The sequence below is a fragment of the Sebastes umbrosus genome, chromosome 6 (genome assembly GCF_015220745.1).
Source record: "Sebastes umbrosus isolate fSebUmb1 chromosome 6, fSebUmb1.pri, whole genome shotgun sequence".
Classification (NCBI taxonomy): domain Eukaryota; kingdom Metazoa; phylum Chordata; class Actinopteri; order Perciformes; family Sebastidae; genus Sebastes; species Sebastes umbrosus.
In genome coordinates, this window is record NC_051274.1 from 3326269 (window position 1) to 3347721 (window position 21453).

A 21453-nucleotide genomic window follows, 5' to 3' on the forward strand; every position below is an offset into this window, starting at 1 on the left:
CTTTTCAAAAGATGCACTCCAAAGTGGATGCAGTGTAGAGCTTTTAGATGACATAGTTTCACACACTACATGAGAATCATGGGCCCGATTCCCCCCCCTTCCGCCGATCGTCAGCAAAGCCCAGATTTATTTTGATGGTTATAAAGATTATCTTTCCAGATATTCCTGTGGTGTGAGGTATGTTAAGAGCATTTTTTACATCCCCCGATCGGCTCGGAAGTCCATCCTGGTGGCACCGATTTCAAATCATAAATATTAAAGGTCCCATATTGTACAAAGTGAGGTTTTCATGTCTTTTACATTATAAAGCAGGTTTAAGTGCTATATAAATACTGTTAAACTATCAAAACGCTCAATATACGGAGAAATACACACAGCCCGTATTCAGAAATTGTGCGTTTGAAACAAGCCAGTTTGTTTCCTGTTGCAGTGTATGTAAATTACATCAGCTGACAGGAAGTAAACATGGACCCAAGCTGTTGCCTAGCAACGCAATTCTGTTGCAATTCCGTTGAAATGCACTAAAACGGAGCGTTTCAGACAAAGAGTAAATACAGGTATATTCAGGCCGACGGAGGAAACTAAAGGTTTTTTTTAACATTACAGAATGTAAACATGTTCTAGTAGAAACACAATACAAGTACCTGAAAATGAGCACGATATGGGACCTTTAAACATGTTCAATATTTACGATCGGATATCCTGTTGTGTGTGGGGAACCCCGAGGACAGCCGACGACGCAGTCACATGGGAAAGAACGATAGCCAATTGAGAACTAAGGCGACTGAAGCGGAAGGACAACCACAACCGCCACTGCTAATGCATGAGCTAATTATAAAACACAAAGTATAAAGTAGTAGTGAGATGGAGCTCAGAAATGGATGAACAACTTGTTAATTCTTCATCCATCCATCCTTCCTGAATTTGCTAATTCTTCCTGCCTGCCGTCCGCCATGTTTGTTTACACTAAAGTCACATTTGATTGTGAGAGATTTTGCGAGATTTCCTTATTTTTTTAGTTGGGACTCTTGTTGTTCCTGAATGGAATCTGTTAAGGCTGGGCCACACTAAAAGATTTTTAAAATGTGAGAAAGCTCACACATAACGACATGTTACGTTCAATTGAGCAGTTTTGTTCCTATAGTGTGTGATGAGTAACGATTTGGTGGAAACAGCACACCACACACTAATGCCGGGGACACACTACACAAGAGATTCAGAATCTGTTAAGATTTGAAAAATCTTTTAGCGTGGGCCGGCCTTTAGGAAACCAACTTCCTGTTGCGTCTGACTCTGACTTTCTCTCAAAGCTGTACACTTGATCAAAGATGTATATTTAGCTTCACACGCGTCTCAGTCCATCATCGTTCCAGGCGCCTCAGTTTTATAAGCTACTTGGTGGACTTGTTGGATCTAGAGGAAGAGGGGCTTGGCTGGGACCACTTTAACAGGATGGGAAGGGCCCTGAGTGGGGAGCACATGAAAGGAAAACTCCATCATCTGCGAGCTTTAATGACAGACTGAGCGGCCTTGTTTTGACTGAAGAGCTCTTTTAATACGCATGACAAAAGACGTTCTTCCCCGGCAACAGCACCCAATCCCCTGACAAACTGGTGTTGTATCTGCTGCTGCTCTTCATCGTGTCAGCGGCGGTCGAGGTTCCGTCAAAGCGAAAAGGCATCTGCCCGAGCGAAAACCTTCTGCTTTTGACGGCCCGTCCAGTTCTCCAGCTGGAGATCAGCGCCCTTCATGCTCAATGAGTTCAAAACAAAAGGGCAGCAGACGGTTCAGCTGCTGGGCCTGCTAAAAATGGAGCACCGTAGGCTTTTTACACGCTGTAATCTTCCCTACTTAAATTGTATGGAGCTCTTCACTCCTCTTTCGATGTCCTTGTCTGTTCTCTTACAACGACACAGAGCCTCGACTGGACACGTTACTTTCACTGTCTCGATGAGCGCTGTTATGAACAGTACCTAGCACGCAGAAAATAGTCTGAACAGGACAGTGCACTCTCATTTGGCAACCTCTCTTCGAAAGCTAAAACACGATTTTAAGTGTCATAAATATTTCAACAAATTCACAGTTTTCCACCTAAAATACCACGAATTTACTTATTTTGCATGCAGAATCATGTCCAAGTCATATGAGCTGATGACTACATGGAAAATGGCAGTGAGGTAAGTGGGGCAGAGACATGCCATCGGTCTAGGGCAACAAAAAAAAATAGTATATAGTTTATTTTCACAATCTAATTCACTATAGAAGTGAGCCCAATGTGAGTAAGAGTCATAAGAGTGACTATTCCGATCATATGTTTCATTCCTTCACAGTTATCTCCCCAGCTGTAGTTGACAACTATAGAATTCTGGTCTTAATCGTATCCCATTGTGGCTGGTGGATTCTAAAATATACCTGCCGCTGAATACATTACCATTGTTTTTTTTGGCTAGTGAGTGAAGCAAATCTAGCAGCCACTTGCATATTTTACCAGCATTATGCCGGTGCTACTTTCCAACTATGATGGATGTACCGATACCGATACCGGATTGGATATCGGGCCGATATTGACTCAAATAGCTGGATCGGATATCAGTGACAAATGGGGCCCAACTATTCAATTCAATTATATGTTTATATATTCTATACATTATATATTGAAATTTGAATTCCTGTTGAAGTTTTGACCAATATGTTGCAGCATTAAAAAGGTTGACACTTGAATTGTAATTCATGTTGATTTCGATTTTTTTTTGCCAAGTTGTTGGTGTACAATTTATCATTTTAATAATAAGTAACAATTCACTAGATTTATATCTATGTATTTATTTATTACATTTTGTTTTACAAAGTTAAGAAAGCAATGTTTAAGTCAAGCCTGTATTGCCTTACACATAAAATAATGATCCCAGTCACTTCCACACAGTGACGCATACAGCTTATTAATTAAAGATTAGTATCGGATCAGTACTCTGCATCGACCGATACCCAATGCCCAGGTATCGCTATCGCTATCGGGACTGAAAAACTCAGATCAGTGCATCCCTATTTCCAACCTTGATATCTAACAACCAAAATGTTTTAAGATGGAGGTCCTTGAAGCAAAATCTTATCAAATGGGGTCTGTGACCTAATATTTACCAATTTAGGGTCCTTAACACGTAAAAAGGTTGAGAACCACTGATGGATGGCAAAAAAGCTCTTGGCCAGGTACACACCTAACCATTATGTACTAATTGTAAATTGCGCTTGCCTGATATAGCATAAAGATGGAAACCAGATATAAACACAACTAAATACAACTACAACGCAAGTTCATCAACTCAAATATTCAAACATGACTATATGTTTACAGAAAATCCAAGCCATCTCTTATGTCTACAGATCCAGTGGTCCTTTGAGGTATGATGGGGAAGGGAGGGGGGTGAAGCAGATGTGGTTTGGGAGAAAGACCGTGGCCATTATGACAGAGAGATTAAAGCAAAGGGAGTGGTCTTACCTGGTAGGGCGTTGGCAGGACAAAAGAGGAGACAGCACATGAAAGAGAAAGACAAGAAAACATTAGACATTGTTTGCGGGGCTTTAAGCCACATATCAGCACATTTCTAGAGTATACAATCAGCGCACTGATAAAGTGCTGTCTAGACAGAGGTATATGGCTTTTATGGGGGCTCCAAACCAAACTACTGCTATAATGGACACTTTGTCTGCAAAGAGATGGTGTTCCATCACACTACCACTGGGAAGCACTTTGAGTCAAGACACATAACGGTAGAAATCATCAATCATCTTCATGTTTCAAGGTTAAAATCTATACTTGCATTCAGGCTGGTACTGCAAGCATGTGCCTTTCTGGATCACAACAAAATTACATCAGGCCCTCTGACTTTGGCATTGTAACAAAATAAGTATTGATTCTTCTTTTTCCCACTGGAATGTTGGTTTTAGCTGATGTTGTTGGATTTGTTCAATGTCTCCTATGGTTTTTATGTTTATTTATGGCGACGTCATAATAGGATAGAAAAGAAGCAGCAGACAGAACACAAACGACATAATAGGCTTTTTTTTAAATGTCCACGCAGCAGCTTTTAAGGGTCAGTATACTCCGTCTGAACCCAGTACCAAGTAGGATCAGAACTTCTCCAGTCAAACAATACCTGCATTTCATTCTTTTCGTGCCAAGATCTAGAAAATAAATGCATACTATTTGTATGGTTTTGCTCTCAGCCAATCACCGCAAGCGTTCTCCGACTTAATGTGACGTGTTCTAATATAATTATAATTGTTCTAATCATATTAGTCTTGAATTACTTTGTATAAGTTATTGGGATTAATCAGTAACCAGAATCAAGTCCACAGGAAATCTTTAGATATTAAGATAATAAGTGCTTATAGTTCCCAGTCAGTGAGTTTGTGTCCATGTTACAGAAAATATCTCCTCCTCCATATCTCCCTCTGGACAGGAAAAGTATTAACTACAGTACAGAGAAGCCATCCATCTCCATCCCTTCCTCCTCCTTCAGCTCTGTGACAAGCACTGAAATATTTACAGCCTGAGGATTAGTTCACCAACAGGTTCCTCTTGGCGTTACGCACAGGAGCCACGGTGGCCATCTTCCTTTTGTCATCCATATTTCAAAAAAGGCATTGGGTGCACTGCAGAGGCGAGCTTGCTGACCCAGAATATGAATGAGAACAGAAAATCACACACAGGAAACTTATCTGATAGGACTTCAAAGCAGGAGGTGGGGAAAGAATGCAGCTTTGAGACAAGAGCCATGTTTGGACAAATCATTGTCTTATTAATGTTTGATCTGAATCCACGTATCGCCCCCTGCCTTTGCCTTATTTGGTGATACGGTATCAAAGTGCAGTATGTCACGTATGTAATCTTTTGAGCTTAACCTGGGACCTCGAGGTAATGGTGCATGATGTATCAGTGCTGACTAATGGTGAGAGTGAACTCAACTCACACACTTTGCAGTAGAGCTGGGATCCAGATAGCAATTTTTAGTGGAAATGTTTCCCTGAGATTCACATCTCCCTCGTGAAAATACTTAACAGACGATGATGGAAGAAAGGGTCGGAGAGAAGAAAGAGGAGAATGGACGTCTTAAGAGGAGCTCTTAAGTTTATCAGCGGCTTGGTGCCCTGATGAAGAGATACCCTGCAGTGGGAAAAGAGCTCTAGACAAAACAAGACTGCTCTCCTTTCTGTGTTGCTGCTCTCTCCTCCAGCCAGGAGTGATATCCATCCCGATCCATCTAGAGCAGCGGGTGAACCCAGCAGGTCCCTAAAGCCTCCTCTCACCCACAAGAGAGGAAGGGGCAAAGTGGGTTGTGAGGTAACTGGGACAAGTCTACTTTAGTCTTGCTTAGCGCTGACGGAAAGAAAAAAAAGGGACAGGGGCCATAACCACACTATTAATCTGGGCATACACTGTATGATTTTAGAAATGTTGTTCTGTAATTCCTACTCCCACTGTACGAGTGGATCATTTGCGAGGTAAAGCCAAAGCTCAAGATTTATGTGCTCACACTGTACGGTCCGATCGTCAGCCACGACCTGAGTGCTCACACTGTACGTGTAAAATAGAAAAAAAACACAGCCCGTCGGCCCCTGCGGGCCGTTCTGGATGTTGACAGTTGTCAATAAAGATTTCAATTGAAGGCAGGTGAAGTGAAGTGAAGTGAAGTGAAGTGAAGTGAAGTGAAGTGAAGTAAAGTAAAGTACAGGTCACAATTCTAACAAGGCAGAAACGTGCTGCCTTGATCATCTGTGCCAGCCTGGCTGCTGAAACGTCGTCGGCGTAGATGGACTCGCAGGTGGCTAGGAAGACGTGGACAGTATGGCTTGTCCATTTTGCGGAGAGAATTGGAGGTAAGCTAGCTACGTTTTACTATATTTTTACATTATTGCCTTGATAGCTATGCTCTGATTACTGGGAAAAAAAAAACAGAAAAGGGGCAATGACATTGGGGAATCGGCTCATGGCTCTGCTTCAACTGTGCGAGAGCCTGTGGACGGCCAACCAAAATTTCTGACATGTCAGAAATTCATCCAACTGTTCGACGGCCGGTCAGGAGGAGTTAATTGCTCCTCGATCTCCCCTGTACACTGCACGGCAAACGACGCCCAACGAAGCTGAAATTCGTTCCGTTGTGAGGCTCAAAATTTGGGCCAGAAACGGGCTAAAGTCGTACAAAGTATGCCCAGCTTTAGGCTGGGTCAACTCTCTCTTGGGGCTTCCAGAAGTAAAGCCCCAAACAGCACTAGAGCGTAGGGGGTGGAAATCCTGTCTATGAAATAGGTCTGAAATTCTTTTTAAAAAGGGATTTTACAACTGACCCTCCCCTCCATAGGCTGTTTTAAAAGTGCAGATGTAGACAAACTACGCCCAAACTGGAGAGTGCAGTATACTGAAAAACACACTTCCCAGACAATAAGGACACTTCAAATAGAAACAGCTACTTAGAAGGTTGAGCAGTCCGTCTTGCAGCGCATCATGGCTTTTAGCCATAAAAGTAACAGCGCAGTGATGTTTAACTCAAATAGTGGCACTCTGAATGGCTCGCATGAGTCACGATGACACTTTCAGTGAGTTGGCTTCACATGAAAAAGATACAGTATCTGTTAGGATGCCATAAACCCCGCACTGCCTGTCCTGTTACCGTGACGCAGTTTGACTCAGCGCATCCAGGCCCAAAGTATATAGCGTCCCCCGTTTTAACAGCATATCCATATATTAAAAAAGTCAAGTAATGGCCCGTACAGTGCGGGGGGAGATTGCCAAGAACAGACCCTTAAAAACAGTAATCAAGTTCCAGAGCAATCTTCATTACACAGAGAGCACTCAGCTTTATTGAGATTCAGGGAGCGGGAGGTTGCTAGCGTACAAAAAGGATTTATTGATTGCACTTAATGCAATAAGCATGCAGGATCCAACGCAACAATTTCATTAGATTTGCCTTTACGGCCATGCTGTGAATGCTTGGCAGGGGATGAGGACCAGGGTACCAGGCAACTTTTGCATCTTTAAGTAAGGACGATAGGACAAACTTACACACAGCACACACACGCCCTGAAACTGCCTTAAAGGGGTACGCCACCAATTTTACACACGAAGATCAGTTCCCTGCTCAACCTCTGAAAACACTAACATATGTGGCTTTGAAGGGAGCTATGAAAAAGTCCGGAATAATCCCGAGGATGTCATCAGGGTTATCTCGGATTGGGCTTGAGAGGAGTTTGAAAGATTTAGTCATTTACCAGGCAGGGACTGTCTAAAGCAAAAGGCCCTACTGAGTTGCATAGGGACTAAAAGTCAGGATATCTCTAAATCTACTGCACGGATTCATGTTTTTTAATGTCTCTTGTGAGTCCCCTAACGTAATAAAAGTGCTATGCTAAACCTTTGAGATGTTCTTAGCTTGCACATAACCTTTGCAGATACAACAAATTACTTAATCCAATTAATATCCAATACATTTGGTCTCTGCCAAAGAGAACTGCATGGCTTTGGTTTAATCAAAGTAGAGCAATGCCAACTATAAACTGTAGATTTTTTTTAAATCTGACAAAATTCAACAGAGCAAGAGTCCTTCCAGGCAGGAAGAAACTATTCTTCGTTTTCAATTGACTTTCTGCAATTCTTGGCTAGAGCTGTCGTAATAACCGCAATATTGCAGTACCGAGCTATTGACAAGCTAACTGCAGGGGTTGGCAAGAAACTGCCACAACCGCTATGTTCAAATTTTTTTTTCTTTTTTGAATTCTCTGCAATGGGAGTGCCACGTATGTACACTATGCTACAAATGCAAGCAGCATGACAAGGCGCTGATTGTCTCTTCTGCACTGAGCGCTAAACTGTTGGTGTTTTTTTCTGGTCACTGAGTGTTGAGAAATGTTCAACTTTAAGTAAAACGCTGCGTCACTTTTTACCCAGCCGTCCAACAACGTACCACAAAGACCAACCGTCACATCCTGCACGTACAAGTGCTAAACAACAACAACCATGTAGGGGAAATTAATACACATAAACCGACGGGTCCGTCCTCTCTCCCTACATGCTTCAGCCTTTTCTTCATACAGATCAAGTATTCTAACTTGTGCCGATATTTTTACTGCTGTCATGTTTGTCATTTGAAAAGCAACAATATATAATAATAAAACTCTAAGAATAAAGCTTATTTATATAGCACTAAAATCAGGATAAATGAAGTAATTTGCAAAAAAAAGGGCAATTATATCGCATATCTTGCCGTTGAGCTAATCATTGTCAGCGTAGGAGGAAATTCCTTCACCCCGACAGCCCTATTCTTGGCTGCCAAAATAACTGTCAAAAGTGATCAATACTTAAAGCAGACTTAGGTTTGCGTTTTCAATAATCAATCTGAAACAGACTGAAAGAGAATGTAAAGGAAATGTCATCATCCTCCAGCCATTGAAAACAGCTGCACCGGTTTGTCCTCGGTGACAAGATCCACATGATGAAAGAGGAGACCATGGAGCCTGACGGGTTTAAGTGCTTTGATGAAACATCCAGTGTTGGCTGAAAAAATGTAAAATCGACGCCCATTCTTGGTCCGATCATACAGAGCGGCTGGCCTGGCAGCTTGAGTTGCATTTGCCTTCTTTTTCTCATTTAAATCATCTCTATTCTCATTCAAGGCCACCAGCTTGCTCTCTGCCCTCTGCAAACTGAGAGAAAGGGAGACAAATAAACAGATCTGGAGGACAGGAGGTCTCTGGGCTGCTGACGGTCAGCCATTTGTTCCAGCTGTTTGGTCTACCCCCCCCAACGCGAACCACTAGCCAGACGACCCCCAACTCACACTTCTGTCATCTCTTCTTCCAACCCTCCCATCTCCATCCACCACCCCCATCCACCCCACCCCGCTAGCCCCCTCGCTGACCCTTTACTTATTGGGTCAGAGCAATAAATACTGTGTGCTGCTCTCCAGAGGCGTGTTGACTTCCATTCACCCCCTCCCCCCCCCGACACCTGTGCAAAGACTGAGGAGGAGCGTGATGCTGCTATTGAAACAGTGGATTCTTGAGCAAATGAAGAGAATTGGCCTGACAGAGAGCTCAAGTACAGTAAATCACTTTATGACTCTTATTGAAAGGATTCATGGAGGCCTCATTGTGAGTGATTTCATGTTTCAAGGTCTATAATTCTGCGGTTGAGTCATGTGGGGTTTGTAAGAATTAGGAGCATTTCCAAAAAAGCCTGTAGCAAGGAGGCATTACGTTTTTATGGAGTCATTATTCAAGGGGGGTTTAAGATCCTGACTACATGAGGGGAACTTTCAAATTCAGGAAGTAAAAAATCCAAACATTTGTTGTGGTTTCTTTTCCAGCTGCCCTGTAATTAAATTAGGCTGACAACAGAAACTCCCAGAGGGCTTTGCCAGGAGTTCTCAGTGCAGACTGAGCGACAAAACACATTCCTCAGGTAGTCCTCTAGGTTCACTTGTGGTGGATGATGGAGCAGATTTTTCTGGACCTCATAAAAGAAGCAGTGTTTAAAGAAGCATTTCAGTTTAGTAGCAGTTTGCCAAAGAAATATGGAAATATGAACACTCTTCAATTCCAGGTGCGGACCAGGCAGCAACCTCCGGTGCTGAAAAATGAGGCCAACTCGGAAGTGCCAAAAACTACAGTTCCTCAAATGGCCACTTATATATTCAAACAGACCATATAATAAAACAACAGAAACAAGTCTGAAAGTCAGAAGGTAGGGGGACAATCGAACTTTGGTTGGACATACAGCAATGTCTTTTAACATGTTGGAATTCCATGGCGGTTAATGCAAAGGAAGGTCATGTAATATTCATTCCAGCCCTCATCTTGGGTCATCCTTCATTTACTCCTGTGGTTTCCCCGCAGAGGCTCTGCACTTAGCTGTTCTCGTATTCATCAGCCTTGATTGGGCTGCCAGGAGCATATTGACCTGTACTTGACACTCGCCCAAGACGTATGTGCTGAGTGAAACGGATGGACCGATGGTGGGGTTGGTGGTATTACTGAGACGGATGTGCTCAATTCATTTAGACACCGAGCACACACACTGTTCTCCGCTCTCCCTGGTTATTGCATTAACTGTTTTGTTTGCGTTACCTTGGAGTTATGAATGAATACAATCAGTTCCAGATCGTGTCACAGTAGGCCAGGCTTATCACGCAGCAGGTGTGAAGCCTTTTGATGTTTTGGGGTCAGTGCTCTGATACGTTATCTTTTACAAATCGCAGCCGTGTTTGTGTTGCAGAAAGGGATGGATTGCTGCCACGGTTCAGGATCTAAAAGGTAAAGCTTTTTCAGAGGCACTGGAGTAAAACGTCAATCTTCCAAGACCAAATATTTAATCATCATCACAAATGAAGCGCTCATTAATGAACACGGAGAAGGTGACTTCGCAAAATCAGTGTGTTTACTTATGAGTGTTTGAAATTAAAAAAAAGAAAGAAATAGAAGACAGGCTGTGGTTGCTGTTCTGAGAGATTGTTTGCGCTCCTGATTGGGCTGATAACCGGATTATGACTACATCAAGAAATGTTTAGAACAGGGGTCTCAAACTCGCGGCCCGCGGGCCAATTGCGGCCCGCAAGACGATATTTTGTGGCCCCCACCTTGATATGAAAGTTTAATGTTAGTGCGGCCCGCAAATTTTTTTTTTTTTTTTTTTATAAAGTTTTTTTTTTTGGGGGCATTTTTTCATTTTTATTGACAGGACAGTGGATAGAGTCTTGGAAAGGGGGGAGAGAGAGAGTGGATGCGGAAAGGGCCACAGGCCGGATTCGAACCCGGGCCGCCGCGGTCAGGACCAAGTCTTGTTACATGGGCGCCCGCTCTACCAACTGAGCTAACCAGGCGCCCTCGGCCCGCGAGTTTTATGTGAATGGCAGTTTGCCGTGGAAGGTCCCTTTGTTGCGCGAGCCCGAGCTGAACGAACCTACCAATCACAGCGGGGTATATGGCTCCCGGGGGCGGGCAATCGGCCGGGCTTGATGCAAGCAGAGAAACATTTCACAACAACTATGGCGGCGCCCGTGTAACATCGCATAAGCTTGCTTAAAGCTTGATTTATACTTCTGCGTTGAATCGATGCCGTAGCCTGACATGCACCTCTCCAGAAATGTAACTACACGTCGCGGCGACGCAGACCGCAACAGCTGTGATTGGTCCAGTCTCTCAGCGATACTGAGCGGCCAGGACCCCGGACAACCACAGAAAGTTCTACTTCTCTCTGCCTCCATCTTTTCAATGTTTGTTCACACAAATCGACTCAGATATATTTTCTCTTTTCGGCGTTGCAGTAATGTCAGTAAAAGTTCTGTGGTTCAACAGTTATTAGCTCCAACTCCGCTCAGTTTCTGTTTGGAGTACAAGAAGAAGAAGGAAACTCATAGAGACGCCGCCGCCAACTAGCGGTTTGGTGGTGTAATTGCAGAGCAACACAAACACAGCAGGCACAACTTTATTGCGGAGTGACACCAAGTGGAATGAATATATATCTTGTCACACAGCCCCAATCATGTCTTTTTCAAAGCCTGCAGTGAAGAGAAAGGTTGGTGACGAGCACAGACAATTTCAGGAAAAGTGGGAGACGCAATAGAGGCCATGTTCAGAAGAACCGTTCATGTTCTTCAATGTTCCATTCATGTTCAGGACAGTTCATGTTCAGAAGAACCGTTCATGTTCAGAAGAACCCATTCAAGTTAAAGAACTGTTAATAATGATGTTTGAGAAGATTGTTTTTTTTTTAACAAAGCTTTTTTTGTGGAATACCTGATGCGGCCCAGCCTCACCCAGACTCTGCCTCCAGCGGCCCCCAGGTAAATTGAGTTTGAGACCACTGGCTTAGAACCTCTAAGTGCGAGGATATGAAGCGCTTCGCTGAAAGTTTGCCTGCAGACAGTGAGCCGCCTTTGCTGTGAGGAACTGAACCCTGAACTGGAGCTATATACCTTTGACAACAGAGGAATTCATCGTAATGTAGGCCTGATGAATAAAAATACAGACAGATGCCAAGACGCATGAAAGAAACAGGATACCCTCTCCTTAAACAGTGCATGCTATTCAACTCCAAACAATAAAACTAAAGCACAGCTTAGCCTACATTGCAGACAAGACAAGCTCGCAGTAACGGTGTGGCTATAGAACAATGTACTTCGTCTCATTTAGCCGGAGCACAGTGGAGAAAACACGGCAGCACAATTTATCAGGGTTCAATCCAATTTGGCTATTTGCTTTCAGAGAGCGGCTCAGTTTCCTTGATATATGAGATGTAAGTGTTCAACACAAACACCGGGCTAAAACATGATCAGTGCATTGAAGCCAAAATGGGTGCATTGATTAACAAAGACTTATAGTTTCATTAAGCTATTTGGCTGCTGTTGGCAAAGTCCAATCCAATTAAAAAACCTACTTGAAGTCATTGAAATGTAATAAGTGTAACATGTAGCATGTATTGTTCTCCTGTGGGCATATAGCACTGGATAGGTTTCATTCCAACTGCAGATACGATGCAAAGAGTCGAGAAAAATACGTACTTACTAGGGCTGTCAATCGATTACAATAATTAATCGCGATTAATCACATGATTGTCCATAATCAATTGTGATTAATCGCAAATTAATCACACATTTTGTATCCGTTCAAAATGTACCTTAAAGGACATTTGTCAAGTATTTAATACTCTTATCAACATGAGTGGGCAAATATGCTTGATTTTTTTTTCCAATCTAGCGATGGCTTTCAGATAGGATTGGATGTAGATTGGTCATATGAAAAAAAAGAAAGAAATAAAAGGCATCACTCAATTAGTTACAACCCGAATCAATATTTTTAGTAGGGATGTTAATCTATTCATTCCAAACTTCAGATACGATCCAAAGAGTTGAGAGAAATGTGTTCTTACTAACATGCAAGACAGAAAACAGCATCTTGAAAAGCAATCTTGTGTTTTCACTGTCCTGCATTATACAGACATGCATTGACAAATGTTTCCCCCCCCCCCCCTCTCTCTCTCTCTCTCTCTCTCTCTCTCTCTCTCTCTCTCTGACGCTAGATGATGGGGTATAAAACAAATGGGAGGAGAAACTCCAGCAGCATGTTGTCTGCCTCTATGATGCATTTTATGCGCAGTATCTAATTCATCCATTCTGGTGTGGTCCATAAAATAGAGCTGACAAAAAAGAGCTGACAAAAATGGCCCAACGTTGAGCTTTTTCCCAACCCTGCAATCTGACAGATTTATGAGCGTTAGCTAGGTTGACATTATTAATTTCTAAAAGTGGGGAAATGTCAAGATCTCACAGGTGACATTACAGCTGGATTCACCTTTTCATTTCACGGCCATTTCACTGGCTAAGTGTGACAGCTATGACTCAGCGTATCGCTGCTTTTACAAAGGTAAACCTGCAAAGTTCCTTAAAGATCAAACTGCCTGTAGAGAAATAAATCAGCGTCATGCTCTGATGGCAGTTGGTGATGCATGACAGTAAAACCGAAAATAAGGGGTTTTGCTTCATTGACACATTAAACATGTGACGCATGAAGAAAATTAGTGGGAAAATGTCAGTGAAGAATGTCATTTTCCTATTTCATTTCCTATTGCTCCATTTTGACATTTTATTCATTCATTATTTATTAGTATAATATACACATTAGTCTCTGATTTCTGACCCTCTACATTGTCAACTGTCAAATAAAGAGAAAAATGGCCATCAAATAGCACATTGCCTGAAGATAAAAAAAAATAAGCTAAAATACTGTATAATGAGACAGATGTAATATTATTACATGAGAAAAATTGTTAAAATAAATCTGCAGTATATGTATAATTAAAGGTCTTATCAATAACATTTTTATTAAGACAAATATATATATTTTTTTAAATAATACAACGACGGAGCCTTTAGAAAAGTGCTGAATGAAAGCATGGCTTTTCCTGAAATAAAATCATTATTATTGTGAATTAATCATTTTAAAAATGTCAGCGGGTCCAAAATGAATATTTTGTTATCTCTGTAGAAGATATCTGACATCCAACTCCCACTTCTAACAAGGCTTGTGAGCCAATAGTATAGCGACGTTGGCATCACGTGGTATCTCTGGGTCGTCAATTAGTGTGGAAAGAAAAAACGGATAAATGGCTGAGTTTGATGGTGAGTGCCTGGCAACGACTTGTTGTGAAGTAAATGCAATGGAACGGGGGGAGGGGGAATGCGACATCTAATGGCTGAATGGTATCAATGTTATTAATTGTATCTTTAATTAAAAATGCCAAGTCAAAGTGTTCTTAAATACAAATTCACAAACGGCGTATGAAAAAAAGAAAAAGCTCATTTTAATTAGGGCCCGAGCACGAAAGTGCCAGGACCCCAACGGTGTCCTGGCACGAAAGTGCAAGGAAACCTATTGTTTTTCTAAGGATTATTGTTGTTATTATTATTTTTCTGCCCGGAGATTGCGTTTTTGGGACCTTTCCCATCCCCAAAAACTCACCAAAAGTGGAATATGCGTCAGAAGTGGCGCGAAATTCAATGTTCTGGAGTGACCCGGCTCGGGTGTGTCCAGGGGGCGAGATAGCGCCCCCTAATGTAGGCAGTTTTTCAGAGAAAGTTTCTTCGATCGGCACGGAATTCAAGTATGTCATTGCTGACGTCCTCATACCTGGATTAAATATTTTTGAGATTTTTTCAGCCAACAGGAAGTCAGCCATGTTGGACTTCCTGCGTGATTTTAAAATTTACGAACACATGTTTGAGAACTTTAGGATGGACAAAAACTCATGAAACTTTACACGAACATCCAAACTCATAATTAGTTTGATTTAGTAGTGAAATTTTGCTTGGGCGTGGCATGTTGGCTCTCTAGCGCCCCCTTATGTCTTTTAGATTTTGAACATACCTTGAGGTACTCGAAAACTCATGAAACTTGGCAAAATGATGGACACCTGTGAACTTTATGTAAATGTACAGTTATTGGATTCAGCATGTTTAGCCAGCTCTATAGCGCCCCCTAACGTGTGGAAGGCCAGTTTGGTCAAAGTTGATCCTATATTCATGAAATTTGGTAGGTACATCCTGCTCATTATTTCAGACATATTCCTCATCGGGTTTCATTAGCTCCGCCCACCGGGAAGTCGGCCATCTTGGAATATGTGCGTTTTTCATGTATTTTATGCATACTTTTACGAACTCCTCCTAGAGGGTTTATCGGATTCGCGTCAAATTTGGGTGGTATAACCCTCAAACTACTGTGATGCTAAATTGCGAAGAAATATTTGATCGCTCGAACGGTGATGTCATACGTCATGTGCAAAGACGCCATTTTGTCACTTTTTAGGTATGAAACTTTGCGATACTCCTCCTATACAAGGATACAAGCGATCCATCTCAAAGTCGGGCAGCAGAATCTCAAGACCTTCATGATACTAAATTGCGAAGCTTTTGTTTTTTCGTGAAACGGCGTTCTTGTGGCGGCGCGGCGAATTTTGATGTTTCGCCATGACACAGGAAGCTGTTGTAACTTGACTTTACATAGTCCGATCTGCCCCAAATTTCACAAGCTGGATAAGAGTCCCGGCCTGAAGACATATATGTGCCATTATGAGTGAAAGTCATAGCGCCACCTACTGACAACAGGAAATGGTTGTATACTGCCAGCCCCACATGTTCTCAACAGTTCATTTCCAGCGCCACATGCTCCAAGCAGAAAATTCACTCTAACTGTTGCGTGCTGTTTCCGACTTTCACGGGAATGCACGACAGCGTGTTCCCCGACGTGCGCGTTCCCCAAACGTGCCCGCGGGGGCGAGGGCCCGTTCATCGCTGCTTGCAGCTTTAATTAGGGCCCGAGCACGAAAGTGCCAGGACCCCAACGGTTTCCTGGCACGAAAGTGCCAGGAAACCTATTGTTTTTCTAAGTATTATTATTCTTTTTCCGCGCGGAGATTGCCTTTTTGGGACCTTTCCCATCCCCAAAAACTCACCATAAGTGGACTATGCGTCAGATCTGGCGCGAACTCCAATGTTCTGGAGTGACCCGGCTCGGGTGTGTCCAGGGGGCGAGATAGCGCCCCCTAATGTAGGCAGTTTTTCAGAGAAAGTTTCTTCGATCTTCACGAAATTCAAGTATGTCATAACTCACGCCCTCATACCTGGATTAAATATTTTTGAGATTTTTTCGGCCAACAGGAAGTCAGCCATGTTGGACTTCCTGCGTTTTTTTTAAATGTACGAACGCATATTTGAAGACTTTAGGATGCACAAAAAATTATGAAACTTTACACGCACATCCAAACTAGTAATTACTTTATTTTAGTGTTGAAATTTTGCATGGGCGTGGCACGTTGGCTCTCTAGCGCCCCCTTATGTCTTGTTTCTTGTGAGGGTTTATCGGATTCGCGTCAAATTTGGCTAGTATAACCCTCCCACTACTGTGATGGTAAATTGCGAAGGGATTTTTGATCGCTCGCACGGTGATGTCATACGTCATCTGCGAAGATGCCATTTTGTCACTTTTTAGGTATGGAACTTTGCGATACTCCTCCTAGAGGATTCAAGCGATCTATATCAAAGTCGGGCAGCAGAATCTCAACACCTTCACGAAGCTAAATTGCTAAGCTTTTGTGTTTTCGTGAAACGGCGTTCTTGTAGCGGCGCGGCGAATTTTGATGTTTCGCCATGACACAGGATGCTGTTGTAACTTGACTTTACATAGTCCAATCTGCTCCAAATTTCACAAGCTGGATAAGAGTCCCGGCCTGAAGACATATATGTGCCATTATGAGTGAAAGTCATAGCGCTCCCTACAGGAAACAGGAAGTTGTTGTAAATTGACTATACATTGTCCAATCTTCCCCAAATTTGACATGTTTTATAAGAGTCCAGGCCTGAAGACATATACGTGGTATTATGAGTGAAAGTCATAGCGCCACCTACTGACAACAGGAAATGGTTGTATACTGCCAGCCACCCTCATAGAAGTGCTTTAAAGGACGCCCCACATGTTCTCACAGTTCATTTCCAGCGCCAGATGCTCCAAGCAGAAAATTCACTCTAACTGTTGCGTGCAGTTTCCGACTTTCACGGGAATGCACGACAGCGGGTATCCCGACGTGCGCGTTCCCCAGACGTGCCCGCGGGGGCGAGGGCCCGTTCATCGCTGCTTGCAGCTTTAATTAATTTTGTTTTTTTAATTAATAAGAAATACTAAATATTTTCGCATTTGTGAGCAAACTGTTGGGAACATTTTTCTTTCCAACCAGTGGTGCCTCTTTCTGTATCTCTAGTTCTATTCTAACTAACCACTTATTAGCGCGCGTGTGTGTGTGTGTGTGTGTGTGTGTGTTCGTGTGTGTGTGTGTGTTTGTGTGCGTTTATGCATGTGTGTCCGACCTGTGGTTCCCACAGACTGCCAGTCTCAGAGACTACCTGACCTGAGGCCCCAAGCTTCCTCACCCTCCCCACCACTTCAAGGCTGTCACCTTTGACCTCTGGCAGTGAGAACTTGCCTGGCTCTGTGATCTTGCTTCTCTCTCTCTCTCTCTTTTCCTCCCTTCCTCTCTTTTACAAATACGTTTTTCCCTTGTTTTCACTTTCTATCCTCCCCTCCGCCCCAAACTCCTCTAGAATATGGATGTGTGTGAGGGGACAAACTTCCCCAAATTCTCAGATAAAGGGTCTAATTGCTGGGACCGATTTCTATCTGGCCTGCTGGTAACGGTTTGTTGAGAACAGGCAAACTCTGGGAAAACATCTGAAACACTAAGACCAACTGTTGGTTTTTGTTTTGTTTTTGTTTTGTTTTATTTATCGTCTTTGTAGAACATTAATTTGGTCAGCAGTCACTGTAGTATACTGTATGTATCACTGTGTTCTGTTGAATCTGAAGTCACATGAACAACCCAAACTGGGTCAAGTTGGGATGGTAGAGTATACCTCCATCATGGATTCACACACCACACACACACACACACACACACACACACCACTATGCATTATTCAGAATACATCTCCCTCCCCTATACACACAGCACAGAGTGTCTCATCAGAGCAGCACTGAGCCTCTTGGAAACTCAATGAGATAAGAGGGTTCATCAAACAAAGACTTTCAGTCAGACAGAGGCGTAATTGAAATTGGGGTCAGATTGGGAAGCTTGTGTGGCATTTGCCGGAGGCTCCCCCCCTCCCCCCTCAAAATACTTCTGTTCTCACCTTCTTGGATGACAGAAAAATTAAAAAAAAGTTACCGCCCCAGTAACTAACAGTTATTTTTAAGTTCCATACAAACCATTTGGGATGTCATGAACAGAACCCTATACTTCTTTAACATCCAGATGCTTGTTTTGGTGAACCGGTATGACGTAAGCCCGTAAACATCACAGGCGCCAGCGCAAATAGCATGCAGTCATCAGTAACCAGGATACTAGTATTCATCATCATGAATATATGTTATGAATAACCAGATTCCTCTGTGTTCCATGAAAACATCAAATCCCGAAAATGATCAAAACCGCGATAAGCCTCATGTCCATGTAAACACACTATAAATAAACTAGCACACACTGATATTTCTCAGCTATTTCAGTAAGGACTATTCTACATCCCCCACAGGGGCGGCGCAATCTCAATTCAAAGCTATCAAAAATGAATCTACAACTCTGTTGGACAACTTTTGCACTCTCGAGAGAACATGTTTGTGATTACAGTACAGCCCTGTGAAGAACAAGGCAGCATTAGTATCTACTGTAGAGCTTTCAGCCTGCGGGAAAGAACCTCAGACTGTGAAAACACACTGAGTTTATACAGAAACAACAGAAGGCCAAACAGAGGAAACGTGAGCGAACTTGCAGTGTGGCAGCGTAAGCCTCCCCGTCGACCTGCTGGAATATCTCACTGATGAATCAGGATGATTCCATGTGTCCTGTATGTGTCAGTGTTGATTATGTGCATATTTGTGTGTGTCTGTGTGTGTGTGTGTGTGTGTGTGTGTGTGTGTGTGTAGCAGTGCCAGTAAGCTCCAATGAATGAGTTCCCGGTAACATGCCACAAATCCTTCAGAGAGCCTAAAAAAGAAACCTGCCTTAATTCATGATGCAGGCATTGCCAGTGCATGGTCGCATTTCTTAATATGACATCTGTTGAGTTACCAGTTGCACTGGTTCTGCATTTTCACCGCAGCGAATGGCGCTGACCTTCGCATACAGTAATGAATCACGGCGAAGCTGAGAGTTCTTATTGAATGTGTCGGCAAAAAAAAAAAAGCCTGCCTGCAGGGCTCTCAGCGGGAAACAGAAGGAAGGAGGGCAGAGGGGAATGAGAAAGGAACCCATTGTTGCAAAGGAACTCAGAGTGCAGAGGCACCCTGACACAGGTATTCTGCTAAATAAGGCCGGCATTGTACAGAGAAAGCATGCATACTGGCACAAAAAATGACAGGGGGGGGGCTTCAGACACCTGCCTGGATTCTGACCTTGTTATGGTCCTCAAATGACTGACATCTTGGCAGTTGCATGTTTCTATAGATTGGTACATACAGTATATGTACATAGATTTAAAGGCCCCGACATACCGAGCTGTCGGTTGGCCTTCGGACAGTTTTGGGGCCGTCGGTGAGCGTCTTGTGGCTTAGTTTTTGCGGTGTGTCCCTCACTGTTGTCTCTAATCGGCCCGTATCTGAGTTTTTTTTGTCTGTTTGGTGTGTCTTGGCCTTAAAAGGCAATGATACAAGGAGGTGTAAAAGTAGCCTATGTTTGATCTCCTCCCTCAAGCTCTCTTTTTTGAATTCATCAGGCAACTACTTCCGTCACTTTTTATGCATAAAACCAAGTGCAACTTCGTTAATGCCTTTAATCGGAGACTGTTTGAATGTGTGCATTGTTGTCCCCATTTGTACAGTTCATTGTGTTGAGATTCCAAACTTCGTGAAGAGATCAGGGAGGCAGTGAGATGCAGCCAGGAGGATTCCATGACAGCAAGCTTTTGGCTTCTCAAAAACACTGTATCAATTTTTAATGAATAGTTTACTCAGTCAATACTTTATTTCATCGGGAAAGATATGCACCCTCTCAGTGTATGTGCCCTCTCAAAGTAGTGCTGTGATGTTGGATTTTACAGGGATTGTAGTAGCAGTTGAAGGTAGATGTGAAAGATTACACTGAGTGGAGGGAGGACTGGGGGGGGTAAATGTTCCCACTCTCCCCATGGGGTCTTCAGCCACACACAGCCTGCTTCCTGCATTTCCATGTCGCAAAGAAATCAAACCAAGTTTACATTTTCATTGTGTATTTTACGACAGCTAAAGGCGTATAGGCACCTCTGAAAAGGCACGTTGACAGCAGGACTCCCAAAGTGAACAGCTCCCTGCCTGCGCTGCCCAGGTCACCACAGCGTTTCCATTAAAGCATTCCATTCCTCCCGTTGTCCCCCCCAAATACCAGGCGAATGGAGATACAGTGGCATTGATTCATTTATTGTGGGGGCCAATGTGCTTTTCTCTGGCTCCTCAGCAAGCGGTGGCTGTGATCTAATTACCAGTGGAGAGATGAAGTCGTCTCCCCGAGCATAGCCGACGGGACCATTCTTCTTCTGAATAGAAAAGAAGGCCGATGCTCACATCAAGTCAGCTCCTCATCACCGAGGAGCTGAAACTAATGCGAGAGCGCATTAGTTACAGAGAAGCCCGGGGACCATCGACTGAGCAGCCTAAACGATGATCCTGCATCGATCTCCATCAGCACTTGAGAAAAGTCTCCTCTAGAGGAGAAAGTCACCCTGACATACTTAAAGGAAAACAAAGCACCCTTATTGAAAGAACTCCCATCAAATCTCACCCATCAATTGAACCTTTCCCAGGAAAACCAACATTATTGAATTTTCACAAGATTGCCTATCGACGTCTTCCAGAACTAGACTGGAGAGGGATGGCCTCTGGCTTTGGCAAGTGCCAAAGGTCAAACATGCCTCACATGTCAATGAGACAGTAACAAGGCTTACTATACACAAACCCTGGCCAAGTCCATGTCACACAAAACACTTCAGAGCCACTGTGGCTGCATTCCTCTTGCTTGTCCCTCAACAAACAAGTGCGTTCACCTCAGGAAACGGCTCGACCCGCTCAAGCCAAAGTCCGCGCTCGCAAAGTGCTTTGTCTTGCCTCTTTTACAACCGGGACAGGACCACACACACGCTGCGGCCATGACCAGCGCTGGTATTGTTCACATGGTTGCTAAGGTGCCTTTGAAACAGTGGAAGGGATGACAGAAGATGGCCACAGTTGTTTAAAGCTAATGAATGGCCTCTGTTCGGCCTGCCATCGCTGCTGATAATAGCTTTGCATTGGATGTTTATAGGGAACACAGGGTTGTTTGTAGGTAAAGGCAAAGTTTAGGAGAGCGTTCTCGAGAAAAAAAGTATCGCAAATGCACTCAAACACCTCCCGAGA

General features: G+C 43.2%; 1 protein-coding gene and 1 long non-coding RNA gene across 2 annotated transcripts in view; one reads left to right on the forward strand and one right to left on the reverse strand.

Annotated features, from left to right (window-relative positions):
• The window catches only part of agrn (agrin), a 362262-nt gene that overhangs the window by 298809 nt on the left and 42000 nt on the right, over positions 1-21453 (reverse strand).
• On the forward strand, positions 13864-19027 carry LOC119489680. The gene is made up of 3 exons (XR_005207231.1): positions 13864-14129; positions 14292-14298; positions 19018-19027. It is a non-coding gene; the product is annotated as an uncharacterized LOC119489680 (long non-coding RNA).